At 39.3% G+C, this 20398-nt stretch overlaps 1 long non-coding RNA gene across 1 annotated transcript; it reads left to right on the forward strand.

Annotated features, from left to right (window-relative positions):
• Positions 1-7392: 7392 nt before the first annotated feature.
• On the forward strand, positions 7393-19761 carry LOC106735369 (uncharacterized). Its single transcript, XR_003550142.1, has 3 exons — positions 7393-7471; positions 17367-17528; positions 19683-19761. It is a non-coding gene; the product is annotated as an uncharacterized LOC106735369 (long non-coding RNA).
• The last annotated feature ends 637 nt before the right edge of the window (positions 19762-20398 follow it).

Here is a 20398-nt window from a genome sequence, read left to right on the forward strand (position 1 = left end):
CCGCAATCCCTTCTCCTCCATTCTCCTCTCGGGATCTTGGGCACGCATGCACACGCGCCCGGCGTGAGTTTTAAGCCACCGGGTCCGGGACACGAACCGCGGTCGACTACATGAGAGTCCAGCGACATAGCCATTACGCTAACTGCTGGTTCCCCAAAATGCAGTTTTCATTGGTATTGTTAAATGGGAAAATAAAATGATCACCTGTTTTCGTTTTTAAAAGGATCATTGAAACAATCAGAGATGTAGCGTAGACTTTCAATCTGCAGATTCATGGTTAAGTTCCATCACTGTCTTCTTACTTCCTCCTGTTCCCATACACGCTTTCCTTTCTCAGCTCCTCTCATGATCTTTCTTCGTTAATCTTAAGCTCCATGATGTAGCTTTAGTCTACTCTTTAGGTTTGGGAGTCATTAAGCAGAGATCTTCTATGTTGTTATTTTTCTTAGAAAATATTTTCAGAGGGACCAGTAGATGGCGTAATGGTTCCATCATTGGACTGTCATGTAGTCAACTGCAGTTCGAGTCCTGTATGTGGTAACTTTAAACTCATGCTGGAAATGTGTCTACGAGTGTCCAAGATCCCGAGAGGAGAATGGAGAAGGGATTGCAGTATAGCCATTCTCCCTAGAGAGGTAATTTCTCTCTTTCTTTCTATCAGGTGAGGGCATGAATCCTATAGCAAAAATCTCTCTCTAAAAGAGAGAGAGAGAGAGAGAGAAAGTTTTCAGAGATATTTGCATTCTCTGATACTTTCAAATACAGCAAACCTTGCTGTAACCACCATCCAGTGGCTAGCTGGCTAAGAATTGGAACCTTTGCCTGGTGTAGAGCTGAAGGCATAAACTGGCAACCACTGAACTTCCTGGCCTTAGACTTTATCTCAGTCATTTACTTCACATACATGTTAATTGCTCTGCCCCAGTAAGTGCCAGTTTAATTATTTTCTACAGAAAACAGCAAATCATGTCATCTTAGTGGAATTATGAATAAAGTAAAATCATACAAACTTCACAAATCTCTTTCAGAGCATGATGGAAAAAGTTACTTTTCCTGAGGAGGCATATGTGTTTCTATCATATGATGCCTTTCCTTAGTGGTAACTTCTTTAGCTAAATTTGTTTCTTAGTTTTGAGTAAAATTCTGAAATAGAGAGAAAAGTGAAATCACTACATCTTGTTTATTAAAACGTGAGATTGTGCAAATCCTGGAATGAAGTAGAGCTTCTGAAATATTACACCATCGTCAGAGCTGGGCTTTCCTTCTTGCTCCTAAGTGACATGTGGGTTAAGACTTTGTTTTAAGTCCTGTAATTTGACTTTCTTAGAATAGCTGCTGGCTAAATATAAATCTTAGAGATGGAGGCTCTGCTGAAATCGGATTTCAGTGTGATTTCTATGAGCACTTCACTTTTTTGAAATACACATATGTATTTTTTTCTCACTTATTTAGCTGACTTTCATTGCTTTGAGCTTTTTCTTCTTCTTCCTCTTTTTTATCATCTCAAGAGAGCTTTCTCAGGTCAAAAGACAAAATCCTAACTTTTCACATATAAATAAAATAGCATGTGATCTGGAATACAGAGAGGAACATAATGATTTGCAGCGTATAGACATAATCTTTCTTCCAGGAAAAATTCCTTTCAGATGTGACCAAAATCAGAAACATATTCCCTCTTTTGTCAGATAGCACTGGTTTAGCAGATAAATGAGAAGAAGCAGCCTTCTGGACATTCATAAATAACCACAGCAAAAGGCAGGCTCAGGGACTTACATGCTCTCTGTCGAGGGTTACTTCTTCTGGAGTGTATTTTAGAAGTACGTGGACAAGTAGAGGTAGAATAGTCCATCAAAGGGCCAGACTGGGGTGTCATGGTAACACAAGGAACCCACGTGGGAAGGGCCTGATTTGCACTCCTAGACTTTCCCATTCACACGGGGCGCACAGACGTCCATGCTAGTGATCCAAACAGGCAGAGGCTAGGGAATAGTCCATCAAAGGGCCAGACTGGGGTGTCATGGTAACACAAGGAACCCACGTGGGAAGGGCCTGATTTGCACTCCTAGACTTTCCCATTCACACGGGGTGCACAGACGTCCGTCCATGCTAGTGATCCAAACAGGCGTAGGCTAGGGGTAGATCACATCGTGAAACCCTTGGTAGAGTGGCCCATGGCATGGTGGTTAAGGTGGCTAGATCCCATGAGGTCAATGGTATAACTCAAGTCCTGGAAAGTCCCCGCCCCCTCGCAACTCAAAAAACGTGCCAGGCACCTGTGTGTGTGTGTGTGTGTGTGTGTGTGCCCAAAATCCCAAAGGGAGGGGGAGATAGAGGAGAAGGAATAGTAGCAGGACTATCCCCCCTTGGTGGGGGTGCTATCTCTCTCTCTCTCTCTCTCTCTCGTGCATGCATTCTCTTTCTCTCTCATGAGTACACTTATCCTCTAGAGAGCTTTCTTTAAAACGAACAGAAAACCCTGTTAGTGATGTACACTTCTCTTCAGTTCTCCCTATGTCTCTCTCTCCCATAGAAGAAATACGTCTACAAATAAAATATAAAGCAAACACTAAGTCCCATAGAGACTGACAGCCTCTAGGATCTTATTTCAGTGTTTCTTACATTAAACCGTTTTATCTACCACTGTTTTTCATTTCTGCCTCTTTAAAAAAAGTTGTTCTTTTTTTTTTAAAAAAAAAAAAAAGAATTAACATTGGGGCCAGTAGGAGGTGTGGTGGCTAAGGCACTGGACTCCCACATGGCTAACCATAGTTCGAGTCCCAGACATGGTGGCTTCCTTTCTTACTTACCTCTCTCTCTCTCGCTCTCGCTCTCTCTTCTCTCTGGTGAGCACATGAGCCCTGTATCAAATTTTATAATAATAATAATGATGATGATGATAATGATAAATAAAATAAAATTCTTTTTTTTAAAAAAAGGGGAATGAGCATTAAAATCAAGACAGGAGGCTTCTGATCAGAATATTATCAGGGATGATTTCTCACTTTCCATCTCTCTGTCTCTCCAGCAAGTGCATGTACCCTATAGAAAAAAAATTTTTCTCAAAAAAAAATTTTAAATAAAACTCAGATTGATTTTTCATGATAGAAAATACGTGTACACATATGTGAGAAAGAGACAGACAGACAGACAGACACCCTTGACAAAGTCTCTCCATATCACCATCTCCTTCCCCAGTCCATCAGTCCCTCAGGCTGTTGCATGACTGCACACACACCCAGCATATTCTAGGTCAACTGGGGATTCGAACTTACAGTTGACCATCTGGCTCTCAGCTCTGCAATTCAGCATTCTACCCCCTGCACCACTAAGGCTGGGCTCTCAGTTTTTATTCTAATTATCATTAGCCTTTAATCTTTTAAAATTCATAGTCTTTCGGGTATCATTTCTCCAAAGTTCTATATTTCTATGATAGCACTGATGATACGAAAACACTTTTCAGGCAACTCACGGATCTTCCCACCAAACTACTACTTAATTGAGAACTATCTTCATCTTTCATGACTTTGCCCATCCTGAAGAAAGAGCTTGGCACCTGGAAGGCACTAGAATAATAACTGCTGGACTAAACACAGCTATTTAAGGTAACTTAACAGACTTCCACTAGTCTACCACAGTGAACCCCCCCTGCATAATATAACATTTCTGGCCATTTCTGGTTACTGTAGAATTTGCGAGGACAACAGGAGGAAGATCTATCATCTACGAGAAAGCACAGGGCTGGGTAAAAGTAGCATGTACTTTGACTCTGTATTCTTTATATAAATGAAAACTTCTATGAATGGATTTCAGTGATAACACTGAACAAAAAAAAAGGAAAGAAAAAAAGAAAGAAAGAAAGAAAGAAAGAAAGAAAGAAAAAGAAAGAAAGAAAGAAAAAGAAAGGAAGGAAGGAAGGAAGGAAGGAAGAAAGAAAAAAAGAAAAAGAAAGAAAGAAAGAAAGAAAGAAAGAAAGAAAGAAAGAAAGAAAGAAAGAAAAAAGCAAGCAAGCTAATATTAAAGAATCCTGCAAATGTTTTAGTGAGGATGAAGCAGGGCGGTGACCACAGGTAATAGTAACCAGCTTCCGATCAGTGTTTATTCACTGAGAGCTTTGAGAGCTTCATGTCCTTTAGACAGTTTTCAGTGCTGGCTGCTGACAAGAGATTTTCTGCTTCTTTTCCTCTCTCATCCAATTCAGTGATTCTACTGTAGCCCTAGATGTCTGGTCCTTTTGAAGGGCTGAAAAGTGGGAGGCAAAGAGCAAGAATTGGGGAAATAATTCCAATTTGTGATTGGAGTGAAGAGGCTCCTCTTCCGTCTGAAGAGGATTCTCATGGGAGAAGGGAGAACGGACGAGGAATATGTCGTTTTTTGCTTATTTGTTTTTCTCAGTTGATTTGAATACAAGTTTTCTAAACTCTTTTCATCTCATATCAGCATATTCTATCACATGATTGAAATTAAGTTCATTCCAATCTCTCTTCTTCAGCTAGGAGAGAGAGCAGTTTCTGGACATTCCAATAAGCAAGTTTTCATTCCACAGTGCCTAGATAGTGTCCATGAGAAAAGACACGCATTGTTTTTTGCAAATCTTTTCTAGAGAATCCCAGAATCTCTTTAACTTCAGCAATTTTTCCCATTCAGTCAGGGAAGTAGATCTCAGGGGAGAAGCAGGTCTGATCTTCTTGAAAAGTTCTAGAAGAATAAACAAAGCATTTAAAGTCCCAAAGTTCTGTGGTTCGGTATCTGCCTTCATTAGTCACCTAGGGATCCCCACGCAGTTAAAGGTTCTTTTTCCTGAGATTTCTTTTGAGTGGGGAAAGATGCAGACTCTGTGAGACTCACGGTTCTTGAGCCCCCACCAAATTGTGCTGGTCAGAGACCTCTCAGGTCTTCACGCAATTATGAGAGGAGCATCTTCAAGCAGTCCCAGAAGGTGGCCTTTACCTTGGTCCCGACACAGGCTGAGGTTGCTTCTGTTCCTCAGCATTGTAGTTTGGCATTGTAGTTTGTCAGAGGACTTTCTAAATTAACTGTACATTTAAATTCCTGAGGATTTCTTGAAGTATAGTAGAGGTGTTGCCAATGCAAAGTGTAAATATCATATTTCACTTTTTTAAAAAGCAGTCCCAGAAGGTGGCCTTTACCTTGGTCCCGACACAGGCTGAGGTTGCTTCTGTTCCTCAGCATTGTAGTTTGGCATTGTAGTTTGTCAGAGGACTTTCTAAATTAACTGTACATTTAAATTCCTGAGGATTTCTTGAAGTATAGTAGAGGTGTTGCCAATGCAAAGTGTAAATATCATATTTCACTTTTTTAAAAATATTTAACTTTAGGGAACCAGCAGTTAGCGTAATGGCTGTGTCGCTGGACTCCCATGTAGTGGACCGTGGTTCGAGTCCCGAACCTGGTGGCTTAAAACTCACGCCGGGTGCGTGTGCGTGCATGCCCAAGATCCAGAGAGGAGAATGGAGGAGAAGGGATTGCGGTGTGACCATCCCCCCTGAGGGGTGATTTCTCGCTTTCTGTCTCTATGTCTCTCTCTGTCTGTCTGGCGAGCGCACGCGCCCTATAGCAAAAACCTCTCCAAAAAAAAAAAAAATATATATATAACTTTAAAAGTGTACTTAAAGTTACAGCAGGTAGTAAGCTTCTCTTTCCTCCCTCCTTTTGCCATGGCTCTTCCCCTTCCTTTTGTTTTGAATTTATTTATTCCATGAGTGAGAGACGGAGAGAGACAGATAGACAGAGGGACAGAGGGACAGTGTCCATACAGGGTCCTGACACCAGGATTCAGCTCTAGCCGGTCTTTATCATGGGCACAGCAGCATGATGTACTCAGATAGGACTCCAGGTTTGAACCGGCAACCTTCCCATACAGGACTGGACATGGCTTTTCAGCAGTGCACCACTCTCTGGTCCCAGATCGTCACTTCCCAACCTTGCATTGTGGGAAACTTAAACTAGCAGATTCTTGAGTTTCAGGCAACTCGTGGCTGCTGAAGTTGGTGACAATCCTTGTACAGGTTTCATTTTCTCAGAGTCCAATCAAGCAAAACATTTTCCCTTTGGTTATCATGAACTAACTGCTCAACCTTGCACCACTGATGCACATAAGCCCATTTATTTGCAGAGAAGAAATTATATCCTGTCTATAATGACACTCAGTGCTTACTTCTCATAATAAGGTCTTGTGCACTGGTTTTTACAAAACACTGCTTGAGCCAAAAATGCCCTCCTTTTCACTCTAAGTCAGGACAGTACATCTCAAGCTGTGCTTCCTCCCACGCAGCTAATCTCGGAGGGTATCCGTGGGGGAAAATGCTAACAGATGGACAAGTTTTTTGTTGATGGTGTTTGTCTTTCATTTTAAGTAGGAGTACATTGTAATCTGTTGCAAAATAAAACCAAAACAACAGGGAGGAAAAAGCAACTAAGCACCTTTTTCTTCCCCGGATGGGCTGCATGCATCTTTCTTATGTGTGCTTTCGAGTGCTATTTCAGCTTTTCTTGCAGAGGTCAGCAGTAGGTCGTTTATGGAGTGTTGGCAATTTGTATAGGTGCTTTCTAGAGTCCGTCCCTGTCCACTGGACTCCAAACACAAATGAAAATGGAAAACAGCCAAATGTAACGTGCAAAACGAAATGGCCAAAACACTTTTGAAAGCATCTGGTGTTAAAAAATTTATCGTACAGATCGATTTTTACAACTCACTTCTTGCTTTTATTTTTCTTTCCCTCTGTACACAAATTCATCACTTACTTTCTAAAGTGTATTTTGAAGTGAGCCATCTTGATTTCATCATGGGATGTGAAATAGGTAGACCAAGGTTTATAACCTCACTGAAGATATTGGTCTCCTGGTAGAAAACCAGACTTTATTTTATTAACCCTTCACAGAAACCAGAACGGCATTGGCACAAATGCCTACACAAGGAGACTTCAAAACATGAATTAAAAAATGGGTAAAAGGGGACCAGCAGTTAGCATAATGGCTATGTCTCTGGACTCCCACGTAGTTGACTGTGGTTCGCGTCCCGGACCCGGTGGCTTAAACTTGCTCCGGGCACGTGTGCGTGCGTGCCCAAGATCCCGAGAGGAGAATGGAGGAGAAGGGATTGTGGCGTGGCCATCCCCCCTGGGGGGTGATTTCCTGTGTTTTGTCTCTCTGTCTCTCTCTCTCTGTCTGTCTGGCGAGTGCACGCACCCTATAGCAAAAACCTCTCCAAAAATAAAAGAAAAAAAAATGGGTAAAAGTACGATTTTACTTGGGTGCAAAACATTTTGAAATTCATGCATAGTTTTTTTTTTTTATAATATCCGTTTCCCAGGAACTTTTTGAAGATCCTTCATATATACACAGTAAATTGAATGCCATTCGTTACTGAAGAAAAACAAGATCACTTGCCTTATATGAACGATACAGGTGAAAAGCTTTCCAGACATAAAGGAAAGTCGTTGGCGCAGAGGAGGTAGGTGAATGTGTGGATTCTGCTAAAGAGTTGTTCATCCAAATAAGTTTCCCCACACAACTAGAGGCCATGGACGAGACTGAGAGGACTCACGTGATTTGCTATTAGGTTTTTAAAATTTGGCAAGAGAGTTCTTGCACTTGCCAGAGAGAGAGAGGTGAGAAAACATTAATGGTCATGCTTCAATCCCTTCTCCTCCTTTTCTCCTTTCTTTTGAGAGTTTTAGCACATATTTACATGCACTTGGTATATTTCTTAAGCTGCTGAGTCTGGAACTCGAACCATGGTGGTCCACTAAGTGGGATCCAGCTTCTTTAACCTCCAGGCCAGTCTGATCTGCCATTAGTATTAATACTGGCAACAAAGAAAACAATGAACTGGTAAATCTGGGTTTTATCTAGCTATACATTTAGATTATTATTTGAACAACTCATGAAATCATAAATGTATAGTGAAAGTTATAGACAGGGTTATGATACCATCACGTTCATAATCTTATTAGAAGTTGCAGAAGTTGTAGAGATCTTCATTTTAATCTACTACTTTTTTTCTTGATTTACCAAAGGAAGCCAGATAAATTATTATTTTTTTAAATATAGAAGGTATTGGATCATTTCACGTAAAATGTCATAATCATAACGTTAGCTGATATTTATTGATTACTTACCATGTCGAAGATACTGTGCTGAACACCTCACTTATCTTATTCAAAAAACTTTACGTACTTTATAGTCCCATTTTATTATCCTTATTTATGAATGAGAAGATTACGAAACCTAGACAAAGTAGAAAGTAGACTTCAGAGGAGCACAGATTCTATTCAGTTTGATTGCAAAAGAAATTACAAGAGAACATTCTTAGATTTCCTTCAATACTGAAATAGAACAATGCTATATTGGATCTCTGAAAAGACTAAAGCCTTAAAGAAGAAATATGAAAATTGGTAAGAAATGACTTTGACCTACATATAGAATTAACTGCTGTGTCATTCACAATTTCAGGTCTCTGAACCAATAATTTCAAGTTTCCTCAGATCCATAGCATAAAATAAAATGCCCAGCACACTTTCAAGCACACATCAATACCCTATACAACTAAAACGTGTTTTATAAAGTAATACTTGGCCTCATTCAGGTTATACTTTTTGAGAATGTTTTCTTCTATTCTGTTGTATTTCATTTTCTTAAGAATTATTTTATTTAACTTTATTTATTTGTTTGTTTCAATTTAACCAGAGAACAAAAGAGAGAAAAAGTGAGAAAGCAAGCCACTAGGTCCAGGACTTGAACCGCAGTCAGCTATGTGAGAGGCCAGCGCCCTTTACCACCATGCCACCTGCTGGCCCCTGTTGTATTTTATTTTTAAAAAGTTTTCATCAATCCTAGCTTAAATAAACTGCATTATTTTATGGCCATAACTTTGAAAATTGTTGATGTGAACTTCAGAGGGCATTGTATCTTTGTCTGTTTTGAAAAGAACGCTTTGCTAGTAATCGTATTTTTTTTCTATCTTTAGGAAGAAAAACAATAAGGAGTGAAGTATATGGATATTTATAAAAGATGTTTTAATCTTTATAGGAAGTAAAGTAAGAGAATTATCTATACTGATTATACCTTATACCGAAGATAAGTGCTAGACTTCATACAAACAGATCAAATACATTCCAACCTACACATGGATATGATTGTATCTCTCCAGTTTAAAATTCATCCTTCTCTTCGTGTGACCTTTATAATACTTTGGCCCTGTTTTATGGAACACAGTCTTCATGCTCTTGTTCCTAACAACATGCCTAGTTTCATATTCCCCTCAAACTTCGCCCACCACTCAAACTATACAACATCCAGCTCCCACATGAGAATCTGCTACTGTCTCATGCCATGAGTATTTGCACATGCTTGTCCATCCCCCTAAAATGTCACTATTAAATCTCACCTCAAATGCTATCCATTCTGTGAAAATTTCTTTGAATTCTTTTAATCTCACATACCATATGTGTATCCTTCAATGTAAACATTTGTCTGAAGATATCACCATTTCCACTGTAAATTTCAAGGGAGGAGAAAGGACAGTAAGCTATTCTTGACCAACAATATTTTGCACCTGATCTTTAAAAATTAAATATAAATATCAACTAAATCTGTATTTTTTTGAGAGGTTTTTGCTATAGGGCGCGTGCGCTTGCCAGACAGACAGAGAGAGACAGAGAGACAGAAAGCGAGAAATCACCCCCCAGGGGGGATGGTCACGCCGCAATCCTTTCTCCTCCATTCTCCTCTCGAGATCTTGGGCATGCACGCACACGCGCCCGGCGTGAGTTTTAAGCCACCGGGTCCGGGACACGAACCATGGTTGACTACGTGGGAGTCCAGCGACACAGCCATTACGCTAACTGCTGGTTCCCTAAATCTGTATCTTTATCATGATAAATAAGTCATGATCTTATACACATGTTTCTTTAGATTTTCACACTTTATTATGACATTAGGCAATGAGATAAATAATATTCCAATTATAGGTATATTTTTTAAGTGATTAGGAGCTAGCAGCACATAAATCAATGGGTCACCGCAATTCACAATCTTCCAACCAGGCTTTTGCGTTTGGATTCATTAGTCGTGAGCCCCACCTTGATTTGCTGATGAATCCCTTGATTCGATATGTGATTATACTATTACCAAAGACCAGGATCTATAGCAAATAAGTCCTCAATAATTATAAAGATATGGCTTTAGAAAATGGAAGATTGCTTCCAGCCACAGCTGTGCAAGCAGCAAGGTGCCACTGCACCAGGCTGGGGTCATGTGGGAAGCCTGGGTTCAGTTCATGGACCAACCTGATCATGCCAGGGCAGTGGTGCATGATTGTGAGCCTAGCCAACTAGGATACCAAAGCAGAAGGATCATGGCACGGGGAGACCTGGTCAAAAAACCTATTTCTCTCATGAGGGAAATAAAAAGGAAAGAAAGGAAGAAAGAGACTCTAAAAAATAATCCTGGAATAATATCGAACTGCTGTTCAATACTGCAGTGTGTCTGCTGAGTGTGGGCCTGTGCCCCTTACAGCTGGTGCACACAGCCTCTGTCACTGTGAGCACTGGCTGGTATCTGCCGGTGCCTGCCTCTTTGTGGTGGAATTTCCATGGGCCAAACAGGAGGCTCCTCACCAGGGACATTATATTTCCCTGAGTGCTGAGGCAGCCTAAGCCCAAGAATGACTGACTATGTTGGTTCCCCCTTTCTGTAAGGTGGATGATGAGCCCCTGTGGTGTAAGGCCCTCCGAGCTTCACAATGGTCAGGCTGCCTCTAGACTCCACCTGAGATCATGTTTGGCTTGGTCCAGCTGTTCTGACCCCCAGCTCCCCATCACAGTCTCTGCTTCACATGTGCTCCCTATGCTTTAATTCCCAACATTATCCAAATAAATAATAAAGTGGTACATTTCCCTTCATTCTTGAAAAGACCATTGATTTTCACTTTACTATGTGATGTTTACTGCAAGCTTTGTTGCGGTGGTTTTCTTGAATAAGATTTTCTTGTATATGTGCAATTTATTTTTCCATGAAATTGACTTTGGTCTACTATAGAGCTTTTCTATGACATAGAGTAACAGGATAAAGAGAGAGCAACTGCCGTTCTATGTTTTTTTTAAGTAAAATAAATATAAGAATTGTTTACTTATTTGTTTTTCATTGACACAGGGAGATAGAGAGAAAGAAAGTGAGATAGAGAAAGAGAGATAGAGAGAAAGAGAGATAGAGAGAAAGAAAATGAGAAAGTAAGCCATTAAGTGTGGGACTCAACCCATGGTTAGTCATGAGGGAGTCCAGCACCTTAGCCACCATACCACCTGCTGGCCCTCAATTGCCCTTCTTAAAAACCATGTAACATCTTCTAATGATCATATAAACATGGTAAAAAAATGAATATACTTTTACTAAATAAGCCTTGGCAAGACTCCTCATCATAGCAGCCAGGCTTCAACTATGTAATTACCTACTGCCCCACACATGAATGGGTGGTATTCCTATTTTTTATTAAAAAAAAAAAAGAGATCTGCCTAGGCTCTCAAACAGCTTATACTTTTATACAGTTTTACTCTATTTTTGTCTGCAAAGTGCTTGGTTGAAAAGGATCTTAGTGTGAATAAACTTCTGCTTCACAGTTTTCAAAGCTCTTTTTGTGATAATGCCCTCTCTTTTTTGTCTAAAATGGAAAATTTAACAGCACACGTTCTCTGTTTTCACCCTTGTTGCAACCCCTCTCGAGGTGTAAGAGGCACAGAATACTCCCAGGAGTTTAATGTCAACAGAACATGAGCTCAGGGTGCTTAAATTCTGGTCTTGCATTCAGCTCTTCACTTTAAATGGCCGTCAAAGGTAGGCGTATCCATCACGCAGCCAGATGACCTCGGTCTATCTTCCAAGGGCCTTCCACACTGAAAATGGCATGACATCACTCAGAAAACAACCACATAAACAGAAGCCTATTTTAAATTAATATGGATAAACAGACAACCAGGAGAAAGATTTATCCCAATACTTGGCACAAGAATGGACAGAGAGGATGTTTTCATAAAAAAAAAATACAACTGGGACCAGCAATTAGCGTAATGGTTATGTTGCTGGACTCCCATGTAGTCAACCGCGGTTCGTGTCCCGGACCCGGTGACTTAAAAATTCACGCCGGGAATGTGCTCAAGATCCCAAGAGGAGAATGGAGGAGAAGGGATTGCAGCGTGGCCATCCCCCCGGGGGGTGGTTTCTCGCTTTCTGTCTCTCTGTCTGTCTCTGTCGATCTGGCGAGCACATGCATCCTATAGCAAAAACCTTTTCCCCCCAAAAAAATCCAACTCAAACGCATGCAAGTATTACTAAAAGGAGAATGAATAGTTATAGGCGTATAGTAGAACACTCTTAGCAATGGAAACCTGAGTGAGCCAGGCGTGTATTAGTAGAATGTTGACATTTTCCTCACACTGATGAGTATTTCCTAGAATAGTTCACACACGGCCACCTTCTGCCCCTCTCTGGGGTTCAGTCTAAGCTAGAATCCCTATGGCTTCCTTTCTTTCAAGTTCAAACACATCATTCTAAAAATTTACGTACTGTTGTTTCCAAAATTGTCCTTCAGTAATCACTTTTGGGGATTATTTCATTCCATCGGGAGCATTATATCATTATATAGCACTCTTTTAATTTTCCCAAAATCCTTCTTTCGGTTTACATTCATTGACTGGGTCACATATTTCCTAGGGCTAACTGTCATAGCCTTTGTAGTATTCACACTAGGAATATTAACACGATGAGTTTGTAGTAACTCTTCTACATGGCATATTGTGTTCTTATGGGATTTATATTGTCTTTTCTTTTTTTAGAGAGATTTTTACTATAAGGAGCATGCATTCACCATAGAGACAGAAACAGAGAGATTTAAAGCAAGAAATCACACCCCAGGGGGGGATGGCCACACTGCAATCCCTTCTCTTCCATTGTCCTCTTGGGATTTGGGGCATGTACACACATGCACCTGGCATGCATTTTTAGCCTCCTGGTCTGGAACTCGAACCACAGTCCACTACATGGGAGTACAACAATGTAAACATTATGCCACCTGCTGGCCCTGGGATGTGCATTTTCTATCACCAGCAATTTATTTCTTCCCAGCTACCCAATTTATTATAGAATACTTTACTTAAAAATATCACCAAGTCTTTGGCAAGGCAACCTAGCACAGAATTAGAGAATATTGGAAGTAAATGTATATTTATGGCTTATAATCACAATATCCTGTTTTTAAAAATGAAAGAACTAAAGACAAAGTTCTACTAGAGGCTTCTTTCTACTCAATACATCAAGACCTTTCTTTCCCATTGGCATATGTATTCATTGCGCTTCTCAAGTGTACAATTCAGTGGTATTTAAAGTTGTCACAGACCTGTGTAACTATCAAACAGCAAAGTCTGGGACTTGAACCGTGTAGTGGGCCACGTGGGATCCAGACACCTTAACCACCAGGCCAAAAACAGGCCTGCATTACGTAACTATCATCACTCTCTGTTTATATATTTTATTATCACCAAAGAAAAAGTTAGTACTCATGAGGAGTCACACTCTATTCCCTCCTCTCTCCAGTGCCTGGCACTCACTAATCTACTCTCTGCCTCGGTGAAATGACCTTTTCTGAATAGTTCATATAAATGGAGTCATGCAATATGAGGTCTTTCATGATTTGCTTCTTCACCTTGCACGTTTTCAAGGTTCAAAAATGCTATAGTGTGTCTCAGTGCTTCATTTGTCTTTAAGGTTAAATAATATTCTATTGTATGAATATGCCACATTTTGTTTATCTACTGTTCATTTGATGAACATTTGAATTTTCTCTTGTTGGCTATTAGAAATCATGTTGCTATAAACATTCACATGCAAATTTTTGTGGCTTTGGACCAACCAGTGGCATGGTATTGAATTCCACCACGATTATTATAACAAGTCCCAGACCCAGCAACTTGAAAAACATACCAGTTGCACGTGTGTCCAAAATCCCGAAATGAGAGAGAAATGGAGGAGAAAGGAGTCCAGTGTGACCCTTCCCCAGGGGGAATGCTTTCTCACATTGTTTCTCTGTCTCTCTCTCTCTGGCAAGTGCATGTGCCCTTTGGCACATTAAAAAAAATTATTTTAAAAACCTGCCAATTGTTGTGGGTACATATTTTCAATTACCTGGGAATATACATAGGAAAGGAATTGCTGAGTTTTTTACCAACATTCGTTTTCACCTTTTGAGGAACTGCCAAACTTTTCCATAGTGACTGCCCCATTTTACAATCCCAACAAATCACTCCATTTTTAAGGGCCTCTGGTTTTCATACAGGAGCACTCAATCATGAAGTCAGCATAACCTTCTGTAAAAATAAATCGTACGACTGAAGGTCACTTTCTCTTTCATCTCCATTTGCTATAAGCAAAGACTTTTTAGAGTGGCTTATATAAATCTGAGCTCGATGTTCTTTAGTTTTCTCTGCATTTCCCCACAGTTTTCCATTTTAAACTTTCCCAACCACTATTTCCATCTTCAGCCTCATAACCTCGGTGCACCATTGGTCTGCTTGGAGCCCTCCCTGCACAGGCCCTGCTTGTCCCTCAATCCCCAAGTTACACCAAAGATGCAACATTCCTTCATGAATCATGGTGAGGGTTAGAGATGGAAGCTCTGGCCCTCTGCCCTGTCCCACAGGGCTAGTGGATTGCCAGCCATAAATATGGACATTAAAGTGATTTACGAGCCTTGCTTCAAATTCAAAGGGGGAAAAAAAAAGAAAGAGAGAGAGAAGAGACAGAATAGATGATGGAAATAATCAATCTCTTCTCCTTACATTTAGTTTATCGTATTTAGGCAATTATTTACATAGCAAATGAAGAGAGAATTATCTAAGACTGAAGAGAACATTACTATTCCTCTATTTTAACATTAATCATTGGAAAACTTTTTACAGTCATTCTGATCTCTTTATTTGCTGCTTTTTTTTTTTTAACTGACATTTAGGGTATCATATGCTATATAGAAGACAGAACTAATAAACCTCTGCCCTGCACTCTCACTCACTCCCCATATATATATATATATTAGTTGCTATGTAAATAATATATATATATATATATGGACAATTTTAGGAAACTGTCATTTCTTGACATATATATATTGGTTTTTCATGACTCAAGAAATAGGATCCTACCACTGGCTGTGATTTTATAGTTTGGTGGTCCTAAAGGTTATGGTCATTTGTGTCTGATATTCAGTGGGACTAGACGTTACTATGCTCAATTTCATTTTGTTTCCGTCTCAAGTGTACAATTCAGTGGTATTTAAAGTTGTCACAGACCTGTGTAACTATCAAACAGCAAAGTCTGGGACTTGAACCGTGTAGTGGGCCACGTGGGATCCAGACACCTTAACCACCAGGCCAAAAACAGGCCTGCATTACGTAACTATCATCACTCTCTGTTTATATATTTTATTATCACCAAAGAAAAAGTTAGTACTCATGAGGAGTCACACTCTATTCCCTCCTCTCTCCAGTGCCTGGCACTCACTAATCTACTCTCTGCCTCGGTGAAATGACCTTTTCTGAATAGTTCATATAAATGGAGTCATGCAATATGAGGTCTTTCATGATTTGCTTCTTCACCTTGCACGTTTTCAAGGTTCAAAAATGCTATAGTGTGTCTCAGTGCTTCATTTGTCTTTAAGGTTAAATAATATTCTATTGTATGAATATGCCACATTTTGTTTATCTACTGTTCATTTGATGAACATTTGAATTTTCTCTTGTTGGCTATTAGAAATCATGTTGCTATAAACATTCACATGCAAATTTTTGTGGCTTTGGACCAACCAGTGGCATGGTATTGAATTCCACCACGATTATTATAACAAGTCCCAGACCCAGCAACTTGAAAAACATACCAGTTGCACGTGTGTCCAAAATCCCGAAATGAGAGAGAAATGGAGGAGAAAGGAGTCCAGTGTGACCCTTCCCCAGGGGGAATGCTTTCTCACATTGTTTCTCTGTCTCTCTCTCTCTGGCAAGTGCATGTGCCCTTTGGCACATTAAAAAAAATTATTTTAAAAACCTGCCAATTGTTGTGGGTACATATTTTCAATTACCTGGGAATATACATAGGAAAGGAATTGCTGAGTTTTTTACCAACATTCGTTTTCACCTTTTGAGGAACTGCCAAACTTTTCCATAGTGACTGCCCCATTTTACAATCCCAACAAATCACTCCATTTTTAAGGGCCTCTGGTTTTCATACAGGAGCACTCAATCATGAAGTCAGCATAACCTTCTGTAAAAATAAATCGTACGACTGAAGGTCACTTTCTCTTTCATCTCCATTTGCTATAAGCAAAGACTTTTTAGAGTGGCTTATATAAATCTGAGCTCGATGTTCTTTAGTTTTCTCTGCATTTCCCCACAGTTTTCCATTTTAAACTTTCCCAACCACTATTTCCATCTTCAGCCTCATAACCTCGGTGCACCATTGGTCTGCTTGGAGCCCTCCCTGCACAGGCCCTGCTTGTCCCTCAATCCCCAAGTTACACCAAAGATGCAACATTCCTTCATGAATCATGGTGAGGGTTAGAGATGGAAGCTCTGGCCCTCTGCCCTGTCCCACAGGGCTAGTGGATTGCCAGCCATAAATATAGACATTAAAGTGATTTACGAGCCTTGCTTCAAATTCAAAGGGGGAAAAAAAAAGAAAGAGAGAGAGAAGAGACAGAATAGATGATGGAAATAATCAATCTCTTCTCCTTACATTTAGTTTATCGTATTTAGGCAATTATTTACATAGCAAATGAAGAGAGAATTATCTAAGACTGAAGAGAACATTACTATTCCTCTATTTTAACATTAATCATTGGAAAACTTTTTACAGTCATTCTGATCTCTTTATTTGCTGCTTTTTTTTTTTTAACTGACATTTAGGGTATCATATGCTATATAGAAGACAGAACTAATAAACCTCTGCCCTGCACTCTCACTCACTCCCCATATATATATATATATTAGTTGCTATGTAAATAATATATATATATATATATGGACAATTTTAGGAAACTGTCATTTCTTGACATATATATATTGGTTTTTCATGACTCAAGAAATAGGATCCTACCACTGGCTGTGATTTTATAGTTTGGTGGTCCTAAAGGTTATGGTCATTTGTGTCTGATATTCAGTGGGACTAGACGTTACTATGCTCAATTTCATTTTGTTTCCGTAACTTTTTTTGTACTAAAGATTTCGTATTTGCATACTATTCTATTCCTCCCCTATAACTAATGTAGTCACGATTTTATTTCTTCTTGTCCTTTCCTCATGCATCTCAAGATTTCCTCAGATGTCAGTTTTAAGATTTGAGAAGTAAAGAGAGCAGAAGGTGGAAGATGACTAGGCAGATCCCATGGGAAGGTGAGGACCTGCACACAGCAAGGAGACGCATGCACGCCACGCCAACAGCCCCAGACGCAAGAACTACCCTCAGGCTTAGAAGTGAGTTTCAAATTCAAAGAACTATTTTCTTGGACGTGCTTTGAGAGATTAAACAAGAGAGGAAATTTTAAGTCTCAAGTTTATAAAATACCCAAGGTGATGTAAAAATATTATCAAAAATTGTCCAAGTTGGACACTCTTCTTGTACGTTGTGCTGAGTTTCACTTTATTTGTCCCCATGTGGAGACCACGGTGTTGCTCAGGAATTTATAGATTTTTGAGAGGAAACTGGTATTTTTTAAAAATTGGGGGAAAACCCCTCAATGTTATACTTTAGGGACCTATAGCGTCTTGGTTGCATTTTAGATTTACACATTGAAATCCCCTGCACAAGTCTCCTAGGTCTGATTTCTGTTTCCTAGGTTTCAATCGGATTTTTCATTGCCAAATTAAGATAATAGAGAACAGAAAAGAAAAACAACACCGACAAAACCCAACAACTGAAATTATCTGGTTAGGAAATATTATTTGGAAAGACCAAAGAACATTAAATTAAATTATGAGCCTCTCGAGATGATGATGGGTTAGAGAACAGTTTTAGGAAACTGTCATTTCTCTACAAAAGGAACTTCATTTGAAAATTGTGCTTTATTTCTTTCTGTAACATAATTTAAGATGAAATGTTCATGCTTTGTTCTTAATGCATGCATTATGAGTATATTTAACATGTGAGAAAAAGTGAAATCTAATTATTTAGTATCTAAAAATTGATACATAAAATATATCTTATTTTAATACTATATTGTGTGCTTATATATACAATATAGATATATACACTGTGAAAATATAACTGATTAACTTAGCAAAAATCAGGATAAAAGATGTTTCTTCTTATTTAACCACCAACTATTTCCAGAAAAAGTACATATCATTTAGGTGTCATGATACACTTGTCCAGTTTAATGTACTATGCGGTCCTCTTCGCAGATATTTATATATTTCAATCTATTTTTAAATCTTTGTTTTGGGGTAAAAGGAAGACAGGCATGCACTCTATAATATGCATATGTTTACATCCAGAGATATTCTGAATCTAAGAATGTTTGCATGTTCAGTAAATTTGCATGTGCTCTTTATTATCAAATGTCCAATCTGATCGTAGTAATGCATTGTAAATCCTACGACTTTGCCATCCAATATTATTTACCCTATCTGCTTTTTTATGAAAATAAGCTCTCTTACTGACAATGCCGGTGCTCCTGGGAGAGTCTGTACACAGGTGGTCAAATCTTCCAACCAACTTTGTCAGGAGACATTCTATTTTAGTATTCATTATTAAACGATTAATATTTCTATTTTTTTTAACTTCTGATGAGACAAATGGAAACAGTGACACTATGAGATATTTTTGAAAGCACCTATTCTTCTGGTCTTCAATACCAAATGTAGAGTAAATTCTAAAACATTTTAAAACATGTTCACAATATTACTGTAATGCATTCAAAAGGATGTGTAAAGCATATACTTCAGAATAAGCACACTGCAAAGAGAAAAAAAAAATCCTTGGTTTTGCATTCTGTCTATATATCATAAGTGAGTGTTACTCATAAAGGATTTGAACTCCCTAAGCATATGGGTCCACTTCCACCATTAAAGTGAATTCAGGTGCTTGGCATAACCGTCTCCAGACAGGCTTTCCTTACATAATTGATGGTGGTGGTCTTACTGCCCTATCGAACTATATCTGGATACACTCAGGTTGCTTTTACAAGAGTTCCATACAACTCCATGGTCTACAGAACACGTGGGAAGTATCTCATAGCTTCTTTTATTAATATAAACTATTTTCACTTTCTCCAATGACAAATTGCCTAAAATTAGTTTTTTTACACCTATTCTGATGGAACATGATGAGAAATTCATCTGTAGACCACAGCTGCGTGTTGCAAGCATTATAAAACCCTTTGGTGGTAAGGGAGGGGATTGTTACAATGCAAGGACCAAGCCGAGAAAGAGCAATTTATTTTAGTGGCAGACAGACATCCTCGTTTTCAAAAATTTTTCAAAAACATCAAAGCTCCATTGTTAATATTTGAAAGAGTCGCTATAAACTCTATTCATAAATACATTGTTTCAGTACATTATGAAAGAATGTTGGAGAGCTTCCTTTGGCCTATTACATTAAAAAACAAATCTACTCTTTTATCATTTCAGTATCCCTTGACTTCCAGAAATGTGGCAAGCATTGCACACAGCAGAAGCGATGACCAGCGGATGCTGCATTTACCTGAATCACAGCAAGCACATCTCTGTGAGTAGACAGGACCGTTACCCAGACACACACGGATGCCACACACCCTCTGTGGAATTGACACACACGTTTGTAATTTCTCTCACCTGGCACATTTAATATCATCTGGTGATTTTCCATAGATGACAACTGCCCTCCTACAAAACCTACCCAAGAAACATAATCGTCTGATTTTGGAAAAGTTGTTGAAAAGGAACTAAACCATATTTTAAAAATCAAATCTAATACTAACATCAAACAAAAGCTTTACAGTATACGTTAGAAAACCATTGAGAGATCACAAAGTCTATAAAAATTGAAAGGGACATAAGCCCTCCTTTTGATGGGCCATTAATACATTTATTAGAGAGAATTCTCTTTTTCTTTTTTTTTTTTTTTAGAGGTTTTTGCTATAGGGCACGCGAGCTCGCCAGACAGAGAGAGACCAGAGAGATAGAAAGTGAGAAATCACCCCCACCCCCGCCGGGAGGATGGCTGCGCCACAATCCCTTCTCCTCCATTCTCCTCTCAGGATCTTGGGCATGCACGCACATGCACCCAGCATGAGTTTAAGCCACCGGGTCCGGGACACGAACCATGGTCGACTACGTGTGAGTCCAGTGACATAGCCATTACGCTA

The sequence above is a fragment of the Tupaia chinensis genome, unplaced genomic scaffold (genome assembly GCF_000334495.1).
Source record: "Tupaia chinensis unplaced genomic scaffold, TupChi_1.0 Scaffold000362_1, whole genome shotgun sequence".
Lineage (NCBI taxonomy): Eukaryota > Metazoa > Chordata > Mammalia > Scandentia > Tupaiidae > Tupaia > Tupaia belangeri.